We start from the raw sequence: 14639 nt of genomic DNA on the forward strand, positions 1-14639 counted from the left end.
GGAGCAGGGCGACCAAGTGCAGCTTGGACCAGGGTTTATTTGAGGAACTCAAAACAGACTCGGCAAACTGACATGACTTGACAAAACGATAACATGACTGACTAACCGAAAACAGACTTGAAAACGACAGGGACCAAAAAGACAGAAAGACAATGATCCGACAGGGCATGGGGGGGCAGACAGGACTTATATACATGACATGGTAACAAGAGGCAGGTGAGCACAATCAAACTAATCAGGGGCACACAGGAGGGGAGGGGCGAGCACACGGGCGAAACCATGACAACAGACAACATGGAGGAACGGCTGGGTACGAGGCGTGACAGTATCCCCCTCCAAGGGGACGGGCCCCGACGTCCCAAAAAAAACCGAAACCCCCACGTAGCAAACGGGGGGGGAGGGGGGAAGCGCACCAGTCCAATTGGCCTCAGCGGCCAGTCAGAACCGCAATCGGCAGCTACCCGGGGACATGAACCGCAACCGGCGGCGTTCAGGGAGCCAGGGCCACACTCGCGGCACACACTGGGAACCTGAACCGCAATCAGCGGCAAACTCGGGGACATGAACTGCAACCAGCGGCACACACTGGGGACATGAACCGCAATCAGCGGCAACTCGGGGACATGAACTGCAACCGGCGGCGTTCAGGGAGCCAGGGCCACAATCGCGGCACACACTGGCGACCTGAACCGCAATCGGCGGCAAACTCGGGGACATGGACCGCAATCGGCGGCAAACTCGGGGACATGGACCGCAATCGGCGGCAAACTCAGGGACAGTTTGACGCCAATCGGCGGCAACTCTGGAAGTCCATACCGAAACCATGACAACAGACATGGTGAAACGGCTGGGTACGAAACGCCAGTCAACGCTACAATATAGTTCCATGGGAGCCACCTGGCGACTAGCCAGGTTTGTCGGGATGGGACCGCACGTCGCACGCCGCCGAAGGCCGACTGGGTGACGGCCGCTGGATCCACGCCGCCGAAACTGGTGGCGGCCGCAGCATCCGCGCCGTCGGAACTGTCGGGGGGCGGCCGTGCGTCTTGCGCCGATGAAAACCGACTGGGTGACGGCCGCTGGATCCGCGCCGCCGGAACTGGTGGCGGCCGCAGCATCCGCGCCGTCGGAACTGTTTCAGGTGGTGGCCGCACGCCACACGCCGCCGAAGGCCGACTGGGTGACGGCCGCTGGATCCACGCCGCCGGAACTGGTGGCGGCCGTAGCATCTGCGCCGTCGGAACTGTGTCGGGGGGGCGGCCGTGTGTCTTGCGGCGCTGGAACTGGGTCGGGTGTCGCTGATAGGAGCCGATGGTGGAGTGAGGTCCAAGCGCTGGTCGCTGTGATGGTCGGATCATTCTGTCAGGATTGAGGAATGGAGCAGGGCGACCAAGTGCAGCTTGGACCAGGGTTTATTTGAGGAACTCAAAACAGACTCGGCAAACTGACATGACTTGACAAAACGATAACATGACTGACTAACCGAAAACAGACTTGAAAACGACAGGGACCAAAAAGACAGAAAGACAATGATCCGACAGGGCATGGGGGGGGCAGACAGGACTTATATACATGACATGGTAACAAGAGGCAGGTGAGCACAATCAAACTAATCAGGGGCACACAGGAGGGGAGGGGCGAGCACACGGGCGAAACCATGACAACAGACAACATGGAGGAACGGCTGGGTACGAGGCGTGACACCTTCACTAACAATGAGCAGAGCTTCTTTGCATAGGCGAAATGTTCTTTGTTTAGTTTAAAGGGACTTCATTCCTTTTAGTTAACTATAGCCTTGATTCATAGATTGTAGTTGATCTGAACTGTTTTTCTTTGTTAAATGTTATATACAGTTTGGAGTAGTCACATATAAGTTATCCCATATTTACTCAATGTTCGTTTAAGGAACTGTATACCAGTTACCTGACATTTACTTAATATGTGTTGAAATGTTTAAGTAGGGATAGATATTATTATTATTATTATTATGTGTTGTGTTAGTTTACTAAGAAGATAAACTTAGCAAGGGTTTAGTTGCATTGTTCCACAGGTAAGCGTCATTCAACGTGCTTCAAGTTATCTGATCACACTCGAGGAGGAGTCAGCCACCCATGGAGAAGACAACTGGTTGAGGGAAGAGAACAGACTCTGCAATCCCAATGCGGGGGTCGAGGGCCAACAATTAAGTGCTAAATCACACCACACTACATTCCTTAGCTAATCAGCGTTGCTACAACCACTATCTCCCCTCCCTTTAGTGTAGCAACGCCTCTGTAACCAGGGCAACCAAAACATCTAAAAAAGGAGCACGTGGAGGAAGAACTCAGAACTGATGGAGATTGTAACTGAGCTTCCTTTCTCTATCGTTCTCCTCGCGAGTAAACTCATCCTGGTTGTCTTCTCCTCTTCATTCCAGCATGTGATGTAGTGTCTGATGATATTTAGACCCAACATTTATTTGGTCCTTCGAGCCGGATGCCAACATACTATATTATATTCCAGCTGACGACAGCAGAGATCCAGAAAGACCGCGCGCGAGAGGAACTCCATAGGTGAGATCCTAGAATCCCTTTCAAAGGCTGGCTGTCTGCTCGCTCGTCAGCTGGGATCTGAAGGTTGAAGGCAGTCCGAGGTGCAGAGGTGAGGAGAACCAGGGGGTGAGTTTTTTTTTTTTTAAAAGAATGGTGCGACCGAGGGCTTGTCGTGCCCTATAAAAGTCCTAGGAAGAAGGAAAAAAGGCTCCAGCACGCCTGCGACGTGACCCCCGTGGGGACAACAAAGCGGTACAGAAAATGGATGGATATTTATCAAATACAACGGTATCCTTATATATCACAATATCAGTTATGGATTAATTTCACCACAAGAGGGGGTGCACCGCTCCTAGAGGTACTGCAGTACCAGGACGATGCGTGGAGTGGACGGAGCAAGCCCCTATTCCATCTTCCCATCATTCAATGATTGCCAAAAACACCATAGATTAATTAGATCTCAAAAGAACACTAAGATTGCTGCACAATGGCCCCAAAATAATATTTCTATTGCTTTGATCGCAAACTGACGATGTAGGGTTTTACTGCATTGAGAATTCATTGACACCAATATGGTTTGCAGGAAGGCCTGAATTACATGTATTGTTTATTCTACTGGTTTGGTAGTGTCGGACACTTTAATATTTATCATTTTTAATATTGTGTATGATACACTTTGTAACATATTTGTAATCTTTATTAATTACCAAATAAAATATGTGAATGACAAAGCAATATGTTTATTTGCAAATTGAACTCCATGTGTAACATTTAAACCCAATAAATTATTGAATTGTGAAAGGAAACGTTTACAACAGCCATCAAGGACCACCGCTTTGGAATTTTAGAGGCAATTGTGTCTATAAAATGCAAATTTTCTAGTGTTCTCACGGCTTACGGCCATACTACCCTGAGAACGCCCGATCTCGGAAGGTAAACAGGGTCGGGCCTGGTCAGTACTTGGATGGGAGACCGCCTGGGAATACCAGGTGCTGTAAGCTTTTCTTTTCTCACTTTACAACAGCCATAACGTACAAGCGTGTGACCTTGTTTCTGGGATTTGGTTATTACACCTTGGTCAATTCACAACAACAAAAAAGCCTTTTTTTTTTTGCACGTCAATTGTGAAAGGAAACGTTTACAACAGCCATCAAGGACCGCCACTTTGGAATTTTAGGGGCAATTGTGTCTATAAAATGCAAATTTTCTAGTGTACTCACGGCTTACGGCCATACTACCCTGAGAACGCCCGATCTCGTCCGATCTCGGAAGCTAAGCAGGGTCGGGCCTGGTTAGTACTTGGATGGGAGACCGCCTGGGAATACCAGGTGCTGTAAGCTTTTCTTTTCTCACTTTACAACAGCCATAACGTACAAGCGTGTGACCTTGTTTCTGGGATTTGGTTATTACACCTTGGTCAATTCACAACAACAAAAAAGCCTTTTTTTTTTTGCACGTCAATTGTGAAAGGAAACGTTTACAACAGCCATCAAGGACCGCCACTTTGGAATTTTAGGGGCAATTGTGTCTATAAAATGCAAATTTTCTAGTGTTCTCACGGCTTACGGCCATACTACCCTGAGAACGCCCGATCTCGTCCGATCTCGGAAGCTAAGCAGGGTCGGGCCTGGTTAGTACTTGGATGGGAGACCGCCTGGGAATACCAGGTGCTGTAAGCTTTTCTTTTCTCACTTTACAACAGCCATAACGTACAAGCGTGTGACCTTGTTTCTGGGATTTGGTTATTACACCTTGGTAAATTCACAACCAAAAACCTTCGACAGTTACTCTCTGAGGTGTGACACCGGACAGACAGGTGGATGTTAATGAAGCATTAAGACATCGGAGGAGACTCGCCGGATGAGTGCCACAAGACCGTCAGGTGCTGAAAGCCTTTTTTTTTTTTTTTTTGCACGTCAATTGTGAAAGGAAACGTTCACAACAGCCATCAAGGACCGCCGCTTTGGAATTTTAGGGGCAATTGTGTCTATAAAATGCAAATTTTCTAGTGTTCTCACGGCTTACGGCCATACTACCCTGAGAACGCCCGATCTCGTCCGATCTCGGAAGCTAAGCAGGGTCGGGCCTGGTTAGTACTTGGATGGGAGACCGCCTGGGAATACCAGGTGCTGTAAGCTTTTCTTTTCTCACTTTACAACAGCCATAACGTACAAGCGTGTGACCTTGTTTCTGGGATTTGGTTATTACACCTTGGTCAATTCACAACCAAAAACCTTCGACAGTTACTCTCTGAGGTGTGACACCGGACAGACAGGTGGATGTTAATGAAGCATTAAGACATCGGAGGAGACTCGCCGGATGAGTGCCACAAGACCGTCAGGTGCTGAAAGCCTTTTTTTTTTTTTTTTTGCACGTCAATTGTGAAAGGAAACGTTCACAACAGCCATCAAGGACCGCCGCTTTGGAATTTTAGGGGCAATTGTGTCTATAAAATGCAAATTTTTTTAGTGTTCTCACGGTTTACGGCCATACTACCCTGAGAACGCCCGTTCAGGGTGTCCTCCGCCTACTGCCCGATGACTGCTGGGATAGGCTCCAGCACCCCCGTGGGGATAGGCTCCAGCACGCCCGCGACCCCCGTAGGGACAACAATGCGGTACAGAAAATGGATGGATATCAAGGTATCCTTATATATCAATATCAGTTATGGATTAATTTAACCACGAGAGGGGGTGCACCGTTCCTGGAGATACTGCAATACCAGGTCGATGCGTGGAGTGGACTGAGCAAGCCCCTATTCCATCTCCCTGTTCCAAAAATCAATTTAATATATGGTCCCCGGATAGGGGACGTATCAGATATTAAACTGATAAGAACAGATACTACACTTGATCTTAGCCAAAAGGCCGAGAAGCGATAACCCAATGAAGTCAAACGGGGACCACATCATTTCCAGCACTACAACTTAAAGTGAGAGTGACAAACACAATTTTGCTATAAACACAGCACTTTAGGAAAAAAAATTCCAATAATGACCAAAATGTCATGCATGTTTAAAATCGAGTATATACATGTTTTAAAAGAAAAACAGTTGATGACGTTTCTCCGCTGAACTACTTTCATAATTTCTATGCTGCGACAATTTTACATAAATGTTGGAATAATCTCGGGGGGAGCCTTGGCCTGCCAGACCAGGAGGCCTTATCTTTTACGAGTTTACGACTCTCCTTTAAACTAAATGCTTTGTATTTAGTTTAAGGAATGTCTTTTGATCCCCGTCAGCCTTATGTATCCTTCCTGTCCTTATGTTACTTTTGTGTTTGTTTTGTAAGAGGCCTTCACTAACAATGAGCAGAGCTTCTTTGCATAGGCGAAATGTTCTTTGTTTAGTTTAAAGGGACTTCATTCCTTTTAGTTAACTATAGCCTTGATTCATAGATTGTAGTTGATCTGAACTGTTTTTCTTTGTTAAATGTTATATACAGTTTGGAGTAGTCACATATAAGTTATCCCATATTTACTCAATGTTCGTTTAAGGAACTGTATACCAGTTACCTGACATTTACTTAATATGTGTTGAAATGTTTAAGTAGGGATAGATATTATTATTATTATTATGTGTTGTGTTAGTTTACTAAGAAGATAAACTTAGCAAGGGTTTAGTTGCATTGTTCCACAGGTAAGCGTCATTCAACGTGCTTCAAGTTATCTGATCACACTCGAGGAGGAGTCAGCCACCCATGGAGAAGACAACTGGTTGAGGGAAGAGAACAGACTCTGCAATCCCAATGCGGGGGTCGAGGGCCAACAATTAAGTGCTAAATCACACCACACTACATTCCTTAGCTAATCAGCGTTGCTACAACCACTATCTCCCCTCCCTTTAGTGTAGCAACGCCTCTGTAACCAGGGCAACCAAAACATCTAAAAAAGGAGCACGTGGAGGAAGAACTCAGAACTGATGGAGATTGTAACTGAGCTTCCTTTCTCTATCGTTCTCCTCGCGAGTAAACTCATCCTGGTTGTCTTCTCCTCTTCATTCCAGCATGTGATGTAGTGTCTGATGATATTTAGACCCAACATTTATTTGGTCCTTCGAGCCGGATGCCAACATACTATATTATATTCCAGCTGACGACAGCAGAGATCCAGAAAGACCGCGCGCGAGAGGAACTCCATAGGTGAGATCCTAGAATCCCTTTCAAAGGCTGGCTGTCTGCTCGCTCGTCAGCTGGGATCTGAAGGTTGAAGGCAGTCCGAGGTGCAGAGGTGAGGAGAACCAGGGGGTGAGTTTTTTTTTTTTTAAAAGAATGGTGCGACCGAGGGCTTGTCGTGCCCTATAAAAGTCCTAGGAAGAAGGAAAAAAGGCTCCAGCACGCCTGCGACGTGACCCCCGTGGGGACAACAAAGCGGTACAGAAAATGGATGGATATTTATCAAATACAACGGTATCCTTATATATCACAATATCAGTTATGGATTAATTTCACCACAAGAGGGGGTGCACCGCTCCTAGAGGTACTGCAGTACCAGGACGATGCGTGGAGTGGACGGAGCAAGCCCCTATTCCATCTTCCCATCATTCAATGATTGCCAAAAACACCATAGATTAATTAGATCTCAAAAGAACACTAAGATTGCTGCACAATGGCCCCAAAATAATATTTCTATTGCTTTGATCGCAAACTGACGATGTAGGGTTTTACTGCATTGAGAATTCATTGACACCAATATGGTTTGCAGGAAGGCCTGAATTACATGTATTGTTTATTCTACTGGTTTGGTAGTGTCGGACACTTTAATATTTATCATTTTTAATATTGTGTATGATACACTTTGTAACATATTTGTAATCTTTATTAATTACCAAATAAAATATGTGAATGACAAAGCAATATGTTTATTTGCAAATTGAACTCCATGTGTAACATTTAAACCCAATAAATTATTGAATTGTGAAAGGAAACGTTTACAACAGCCATCAAGGACCACCGCTTTGGAATTTTAGAGGCAATTGTGTCTATAAAATGCAAATTTTCTAGTGTTCTCACGGCCATACTACCCTGAGAACGCCCGATCTCGTCCGATCTCGGAAGGTAAACAGGGTCGGGCCTGGTCAGTACTTGGATGGGAGACCGCCTGGGAATACCAGGTGCTGTAAGCATTTCTTTTCTCACTTTACAACAGCCATAACGTACAAGCGTGTGACCTTGTTTCTGGGATTTGGTTATTACATCTTGGTCAATTCACAACCAAAAAAAGCGCCTTTTTTTTTTTTGCACGTCAATTGTGAAAGGAAACGTTTACAACAGCCATCAAGGACCGCCGCTTTGGAATTTTAGGGGCAATTGTGTCTATGTAATGCAAATTTTCTTGTATTCTCACGGCTTACGGCCATACTACCCTGAGAACGCCCGATCTCGTCCGATCTCGGATGCTAAGCAGGGTCGGGCCTGGTTAGTACTTGGATGGGAGACCGCCTGGGAATACCAGGTGCTGTAAGCTTTTCTTTTCTCACTTTACAACAGCCATAACGTACAAGCGTGTGACCTTGTTTCTGGGATTTGGTTATTACACCTTGGTCAATTCACAACAACAACAAAAAAGCCTTTTTTTTTTTGCACGTCAATTGTGAAAGGAAACGTTTACAACAGCCATCAAGGACCGCCACTTTGGAATTTTAGGGGCAATTGTGTCTATAAAATGCAAATTTTCTAGTGTACTCACGGCTTACGGCCATACTACCCTGAGAACGCCCGATCTCGTCCGATCTCGGAAGCTAAGCAGGGTCGGGCCTGGTTAGTACTTGGATGGGAGACCGCCTGGGAATACCAGGTGCTGTAAGCTTTTCTTTTCTCACTTTACAACAGCCATAACGTACAAGCGTGTGACCTTGTTTCTGGGATTTGGTTATTACACCTTGGTCAATTCACAACAACAAAAAAGCCTTTTTTTTTTTGCACGTCAATTGTGAAAGGAAACGTTTACAACAGCCATCAAGGACCGCCACTTTGGAATTTTAGGGGCAATTGTGTCTATAAAATGCAAATTTTCTAGTGTACTCACGGCTTACGGCCATACTACCCTGAGAACGCCCGATCTCGTCCGATCTCGGAAGCTAAGCAGGGTCGGGCCTGGTTAGTACTTGGATGGGAGACCGCCTGGGAATACCAGGTGCTGTAAGCTTTTCTTTTCTCACTTTACAACAGCCATAACGTACAAGCGTGTGACCTTGTTTCTGGGATTTGGTTATTACACCTTGGTCAATTCACAACAACAAAAAAGCCTTTTTTTTTTTGCACGTCAATTGTGAAAGGAAACGTTTACAACAGCCATCAAGGACCGCCACTTTGGAATTTTAGGGGCAATTGTGTCTATAAAATGCAAATTTTCTAGTGTTCTCACGGCTTACGGCCATACTACCCTGAGAACGCCCGATCTCGTCCGATCTCGGAAGCTAAGCAGGGTCGGGCCTGGTTAGTACTTGGATGGGAGACCGCCTGGGAATACCAGGTGCTGTAAGCTTTTCTTTTCTCACTTTACAACAGCCATAACGTACAAGCGTGTGACCTTGTTTCTGGGATTTGGTTATTACACCTTGGTCAATTCACAACCAAAAACCTTCGACAGTTACTCTCTGAGGTGTGACACCGGACAGACAGGTGGATGTTAATGAAGCATTAAGACATCGGAGGAGACTCGCCGGATGAGTGCCACAAGACCGTCAGGTGCTGAAAGCCTTTTTTTTTTTTTTTTTTGCACGTCAATTGTGAAAGGAAACGTTCACAACAGCCATCAAGGACCGCCGCTTTGGAATTTTAGGGGCAATTGTGTCTATAAAATGCAAATTTTTTTAGTGTTCTCACGGTTTACGGCCATACTACCCTGAGAACGCCCGTTCAGGGTGTCCTCCGCCTACTGCCCGATGACTGCTGGGATAGGCTCCAGCACCCCCGTGGGGATAGGCTCCAGCACGCCCGCGACCCCCGTAGGGACAACAATGCGGTACAGAAAATGGATGGATATCAAGGTATCCTTATATATCAATATCAGTTATGGATTAATTTAACCACGAGAGGGGGTGCACCGTTCCTGGAGATACTGCAATACCAGGTCGATGCGTGGAGTGGACTGAGCAAGCCCCTATTCCATCTCCCTGTTCCAAAAATCAACATAATATATGGTCCCCGGATAGGGGACGTATCAGATATTAAACTGATAAGAACAGATACTACACTTGATCTTAGCCAAAAGGCCGAGAAGCGATAACCCAATGAAGTCAAACGGGGACCAGATCATTTCCAGCACTACAACTTAAAGTGAGAGTGACAAACACAATTTTGCTATAAACACAGCACTTTAGGAAAAAAAATTCCAATAATGACCAAAATGTCATGCATGTTTAAAATCGAGTATATACATGTTTTAAAAGAAAAACAGTTGATGACGTTTCTCCGCTGAACTACTTTCATAATTTCTATGCTGCGACAATTTTACATAAATGTTGGAATAATCTCGGGGGGAGCCTTGGCCTGCCAGACCAGGAGGCCTTATCTTTTACGAGTTTACGACTCTCCTTTAAACTAAATGCTTTGTATTTAGTTTAAGGAATGTCTTTTGATCCCCGTCAGCCTTATGTATCCTTCCTGTCCTTATGTTACTTTTGTGTTTGTTTTGTAAGAGGCCTTCACTAACAATGAGCAGAGCTTCTTTGCATAGGCGAAATGTTCTTTGTTTAGTTTAAAGGGACTTCATTCCTTTTAGTTAACTATAGCCTTGATTCATAGATTGTAGTTGATCTGAACTGTTTTTCTTTGTTAAATGTTATATACAGTTTGGAGTAGTCACATATAAGTTATCCCATATTTACTCAATGTTCGTTTAAGGAACTGTATACCAGTTACCTGACATTTACTTAATATGTGTTGAAATGTTTAAGTAGGGATAGATATTATTATTATTATTATTATGTGTTGTGTTAGTTTACTAAGAAGATAAACTTAGCAAGGGTTTAGTCGCATTGTTCCACAGGTAAGCGTCATTCAACGTGCTTCAAGTTATCTGATCACACTCGAGGAGGAGTCAGCCACCCATGGAGAAGACAACTGGTTGAGGGAAGAGAACAGACTCTGCAATCCCAATGCGGGGGTCGAGGGCCAACAATTAAGTGCTAAATCACACCACACTACATTCCTTAGCTAATCAGCGTTGCTACAACCACTATCTCCCCTCCCTTTAGTGTAGCAACGCCTCTGTAACCAGGGCAACCAAAACATCTAAAAAAGGAGCACGTGGAGGAAGAACTCAGAACTGATGGAGATTGTAACTGAGCTTCCTTTCTCTATCGTTCTCCTCGCGAGTAAACTCATCCTGGTTGTCTTCTCCTCTTCATTCCAGCATGTGATGTAGTGTCTGATGATATTTAGACCCAACATTTATTTGGTCCTTCGAGCCGGATGCCAACATACTATATTATATTCCAGCTGACGACAGCAGAGATCCAGAAAGACCGCGCGCGAGAGGAACTCCATAGGTGAGATCCTAGAATCCCTTTCAAAGGCTGGCTGTCTGCTCGCTCGTCAGCTGGGATCTGAAGGTTGAAGGCAGTCCGAGGTGCAGAGGTGAGGAGAACCAGGGGGTGAGTTTTTTTTTTTTTAAAAGAATGGTGCGACCGAGGGCTTGTCGTGCCCTATAAAAGTCCTAGGAAGAAGGAAAAAAGGCTCCAGCACGCCTGCGACGTGACCCCCGTGGGGACAACAAAGCGGTACAGAAAATGGATGGATATTTATCAAATACAACGGTATCCTTATATATCACAATATCAGTTATGGATTAATTTCACCACAAGAGGGGGTGCACCGCTCCTAGAGGTACTGCAATACCAGGACGATGCGTGGAGTGGACGGAGCAAGCCCCTATTCCATCTTCCCATCATTCAATGATTGCCAAAAACACCATAGATTAATTAGATCTCAAAAGAACACTAAGATTGCTGCACAATGGCCCCAAAATAATATTTCTATTGCTTTGATCACAAACTGACGATGTAGGGTTTTACTGCATTGAGAATTCATTGACACCAATATGGTTTGCAGGAAGGCCTGAATTACATGTATTGTTTATTCTACTGGTTTGGTAGTGTCGGACACTTTAATATTTATCATTTTTAATATTGTGTATGATACACTTTGTAACATATTTGTAATCTTTATTAATTACCAAATAAAATATGTGAATGACAAAGCAATATGTTTATTTGCAAATTGAACTCCATGTGTAACATTTAAACCCAATAAATTATTGAATTGTGAAAGGAAACGTTTACAACAGCCATCAAGGACCACCGCTTTGGAATTTTAGAGGCAATTGTGTCTATAAAATGCAAATTTTCTAGTGTTCTCACGGCTTACGGCCATACTACCCTGAGAACGCCCGATCTCGTCTGATCTCGGAAGGTAAACAGGGTCGGGCCTGGTCAGTACTTGGATGGGAGACCGCCTGGGAATACCAGGTGCTGTAAGCATTTCTTTTCTCACTTTACAACAGCCATAACGTACAAGCGTGTGACCTTGTTTCTGGGATTTGGTTATTACATCTTGGTCAATTCACAACCAAAAAAAGCGCCTTTTTTTTTTTTGCACGTCAATTGTGAAAGGAAACGTTTACAACAGCCATCAAGGACCGCCGCTTTGGAATTTTAGGGGCAATTGTGTCTATGTAATGCAAATTTTCTTGTATTCTCACGGCTTACGGCCATACTACCCTGAGAACGCCCGATCTCGTCCGATCTCGGATGCTAAGCAGGGTCGGGCCTGGTTAGTACTTGGATGGAAGACCCCCTGGGAATACCAGGTGCTGTAAGCTTTTCTTTTCTCACTTTACAACAGCCATAACGTACAAGCGTGTGACCTTGTTTCTGGGATTTGGTTATTACACCTTGGTCAATTCACAACAACAACAAAAAAGCCTTTTTTTTTTTGCACGTCAATTGTGAAAGGAAACGTTTACAACAGCCATCAAGGACCGCCACTTTGGAATTTTAGGGGCAATTGTGTCTATAAAATGCAAATTTTCTAGTGTTCTCACGGCCTACGGCCATACTACCCTGAGAACGCCCGATCTCGTCCGATCTCGGAAGCTAAGCAGGGTCGGGCCTGGTTAGTACTTGGATGGGAGACTACCTGGGAATACCAGGTGCTGTAAGCTTTTCTTTTCTCACTTTACAACAGCCATAACGTACAAGCGTGTGACCTTGTTTCTGGGATTTGGTTATTACACCTTGGTCAATTCACAACCAAAAACCTTCGACAGTTACTCTCTGAGGTGTGACACCGGACAGACAGGTGGATGTTAATGAAGCATTAAGACATCGGAGGAGACTCGCCGGATGAGTGCCACAAGACCGTCAGGTGCTGAAAGCCTTTTTTTTTTTTTTTTTTGCACGTCAATTGTGAAAGGAAACGTTCACAACAGCCATCAAGGACCGCCGCTTTGGAATTTTAGGGGCAATTGTGTCTATAAAATGCAAATTTTTTTAGTGTTCTCACGGTTTACGGCCATACTACCCTGAGAACGCCCGTTCAGGGTGTCCTCCGCCTACTGCCCGATGACTGCTGGGATAGGCTCCAGCACCCCCGTGGGGATAGGCTCCAGCACGCCCGCGACCCCCGTAGGGACAACAATGCGGTACAGAAAATGGATGGATATCAAGGTATCCTTATATATCAATATCAGTTATGGATTAATTTAACCACGAGAGGGGGTGCACCGTTCCTGGAGATACTGCAATACCAGGTCGATGCGTGGAGTGGACTGAGCAAGCCCCTATTCCATCTCCCTGTTCCAAAAATCAATATAATATATGGTCCCCGGATAGGGGACGTATCAGATATTAAACTGATAAGAACAGATACTACACTTGATCTTAGCCAAAAGGCCGAGAAGCGATAACCCAATGAAGTCAAACGGGGACCACATCATTTCCAGCACTACAACTTAAAGTGATAGTGACAAACACAATTTTGCTATAAACACAGCACTTTAGGAAAAAAAATTCCAATAATGACCAAAATGTCATGCATGTTTAAAATCGAGTATATACATGTTTTAAAAGAAAAACAGTTGATGACGTTTCTCCGCTGAACTACTTTCATAATTTCTATGCTGCGACAATTTTACATAAATGTTGGAATAATCTCGGGGGGAGCCTTGGCCTGCCAGACCAGGAGGCCTTATCTTTTACGAGTTTACGACTCTCCTTTAAACTAAATGCTTTGTATTTAGTTTAAGGAATGTCTTTTGATCCCCGTCAGCCTTATGTATCCTTCCTGTCCTTATGTTACTTTTGTGTTTGTTTTGTAAGAGGCCTTCTGTCAGGATTGAGGAATGGAGCAGGGCGACCAAGTGCAGCTTGGACCAGGGTTTATTTGAGGAACTCAAAACAGACTCGGCAAACTGACATGACTTGACAAAACGATAACATGACTGACTAACCGAAAACAGACTTGAAAACGACAGGGACCAAAAAGACAGAAAGACAATGATCCGACAGGGCATGGGGGGGCAGACAGGACTTATATACATGACATGGTAACAAGAGGCAGGTGAGCACAATCAAACTAATCAGGGGCACACAGGAGGGGAGGGGCGAGCACACGGGCGAAACCATGACAACAGACAACATGGAGGAACGGCTGGGTACGAGGCGTGACAGTATCCCCCTCCAAGGGGACGGGCCCCGACGTCCCAAAAAAAACCGAAACCCCCACGTAGCAAACGGGGGGGGAGGGGGGAAGCGCACCAGTCCAATTGGCCTCAGCGGCCAGTCAGAACCGCAATCGGCAGCTACCCGGGGACATGAACCGCAACCGGCGGCGTTCAGGGAGCCAGGGCCACACTCGCGGCACACACTGGGAACCTGAACCGCAATCAGCGGCAAACTCGGGGACATGAACTGCAACCAGCGGCACACACTGGGGACATGAACCGCAATCAGCGGCAACTCGGGGACATGAACTGCAACCGGCGGCGTTCAGGGAGCCAGGGCCACAATCGCGGCACACACTGGCGACCTGAACCGCAATCGGCGGCAAACTCGGGGACATGGACCGCAATCGGCGGCAAACTCGGGGACATGGACCGCAATCG

The 14639-nt window shown here is 45.6% G+C and overlaps 14 non-coding genes and 4 pseudogenes across 14 annotated transcripts; 12 read left to right on the plus strand and 6 right to left on the minus strand.

Moving 5' to 3' along the window:
* Positions 1-2867: 2867 nt before the first annotated feature.
* On the minus strand, positions 2868-3034 carry LOC147056347 (U2 spliceosomal RNA; annotated as a pseudogene).
* A 389-nt stretch (positions 3035-3423) lies between these two features.
* LOC147056348 (5S ribosomal RNA) lies at positions 3424-3532 on the plus strand (annotated as a pseudogene).
* A 220-nt stretch (positions 3533-3752) lies between these two features.
* Positions 3753-3871, plus strand: LOC147056349 (5S ribosomal RNA). The gene has a single exon (XR_015066198.1). It is a non-coding gene; the product is annotated as a 5S ribosomal RNA (ribosomal RNA).
* Positions 3872-4091: 220 nt separating this feature from the next.
* Positions 4092-4210, plus strand: LOC147056350 (5S ribosomal RNA). Its single transcript, XR_015066209.1, has one exon. It is a non-coding gene; the product is annotated as a 5S ribosomal RNA (ribosomal RNA).
* A 340-nt stretch (positions 4211-4550) lies between these two features.
* On the plus strand, positions 4551-4669 carry LOC147056351 (5S ribosomal RNA). Its single transcript, XR_015066220.1, has one exon. It is a non-coding gene; the product is annotated as a 5S ribosomal RNA (ribosomal RNA).
* Positions 4670-5219: 550 nt separating this feature from the next.
* Positions 5220-5410, minus strand: LOC147056352 (U2 spliceosomal RNA). The gene has a single exon (XR_015066240.1). It is a non-coding gene; the product is annotated as a U2 spliceosomal RNA (small nuclear RNA).
* A 1578-nt stretch (positions 5411-6988) lies between these two features.
* Positions 6989-7155, minus strand: LOC147056353 (U2 spliceosomal RNA; annotated as a pseudogene).
* A 382-nt stretch (positions 7156-7537) lies between these two features.
* LOC147056354 (5S ribosomal RNA) lies at positions 7538-7656 on the plus strand. The gene has a single exon (XR_015066228.1). It is a non-coding gene; the product is annotated as a 5S ribosomal RNA (ribosomal RNA).
* Positions 7657-7878: 222 nt separating this feature from the next.
* LOC147056355 (5S ribosomal RNA) lies at positions 7879-7997 on the plus strand. The gene has a single exon (XR_015066151.1). It is a non-coding gene; the product is annotated as a 5S ribosomal RNA (ribosomal RNA).
* A 223-nt stretch (positions 7998-8220) lies between these two features.
* On the plus strand, positions 8221-8339 carry LOC147056356 (5S ribosomal RNA). Its single transcript, XR_015066231.1, has one exon. It is a non-coding gene; the product is annotated as a 5S ribosomal RNA (ribosomal RNA).
* A 220-nt stretch (positions 8340-8559) lies between these two features.
* LOC147056357 (5S ribosomal RNA) lies at positions 8560-8678 on the plus strand. Its single transcript, XR_015066236.1, has one exon. It is a non-coding gene; the product is annotated as a 5S ribosomal RNA (ribosomal RNA).
* A 220-nt stretch (positions 8679-8898) lies between these two features.
* LOC147056358 (5S ribosomal RNA) lies at positions 8899-9017 on the plus strand. The gene has a single exon (XR_015066247.1). It is a non-coding gene; the product is annotated as a 5S ribosomal RNA (ribosomal RNA).
* A 551-nt stretch (positions 9018-9568) lies between these two features.
* On the minus strand, positions 9569-9759 carry LOC147056359 (U2 spliceosomal RNA). The gene has a single exon (XR_015066269.1). It is a non-coding gene; the product is annotated as a U2 spliceosomal RNA (small nuclear RNA).
* Positions 9760-11340: 1581 nt separating this feature from the next.
* On the minus strand, positions 11341-11507 carry LOC147056360 (U2 spliceosomal RNA; annotated as a pseudogene).
* Positions 11508-11896: 389 nt separating this feature from the next.
* LOC147056361 (5S ribosomal RNA) lies at positions 11897-12015 on the plus strand. The gene has a single exon (XR_015066201.1). It is a non-coding gene; the product is annotated as a 5S ribosomal RNA (ribosomal RNA).
* Positions 12016-12237: 222 nt separating this feature from the next.
* On the plus strand, positions 12238-12356 carry LOC147056362 (5S ribosomal RNA). Its single transcript, XR_015066194.1, has one exon. It is a non-coding gene; the product is annotated as a 5S ribosomal RNA (ribosomal RNA).
* Positions 12357-12579: 223 nt separating this feature from the next.
* Positions 12580-12698, plus strand: LOC147056363 (5S ribosomal RNA). Its single transcript, XR_015066204.1, has one exon. It is a non-coding gene; the product is annotated as a 5S ribosomal RNA (ribosomal RNA).
* Positions 12699-13249: 551 nt separating this feature from the next.
* On the minus strand, positions 13250-13440 carry LOC147056364 (U2 spliceosomal RNA). The gene has a single exon (XR_015066262.1). It is a non-coding gene; the product is annotated as a U2 spliceosomal RNA (small nuclear RNA).
* Positions 13441-14639: the final 1199 nt, after the last annotated feature.

This window comes from Syngnathus leptorhynchus, chromosome 5, assembly GCF_054491065.1.
Source record: "Syngnathus leptorhynchus isolate UIUO chromosome 5, UIUO_Slep, whole genome shotgun sequence".
Taxonomy (NCBI): domain Eukaryota; kingdom Metazoa; phylum Chordata; class Actinopteri; order Syngnathiformes; family Syngnathidae; genus Syngnathus; species Syngnathus leptorhynchus.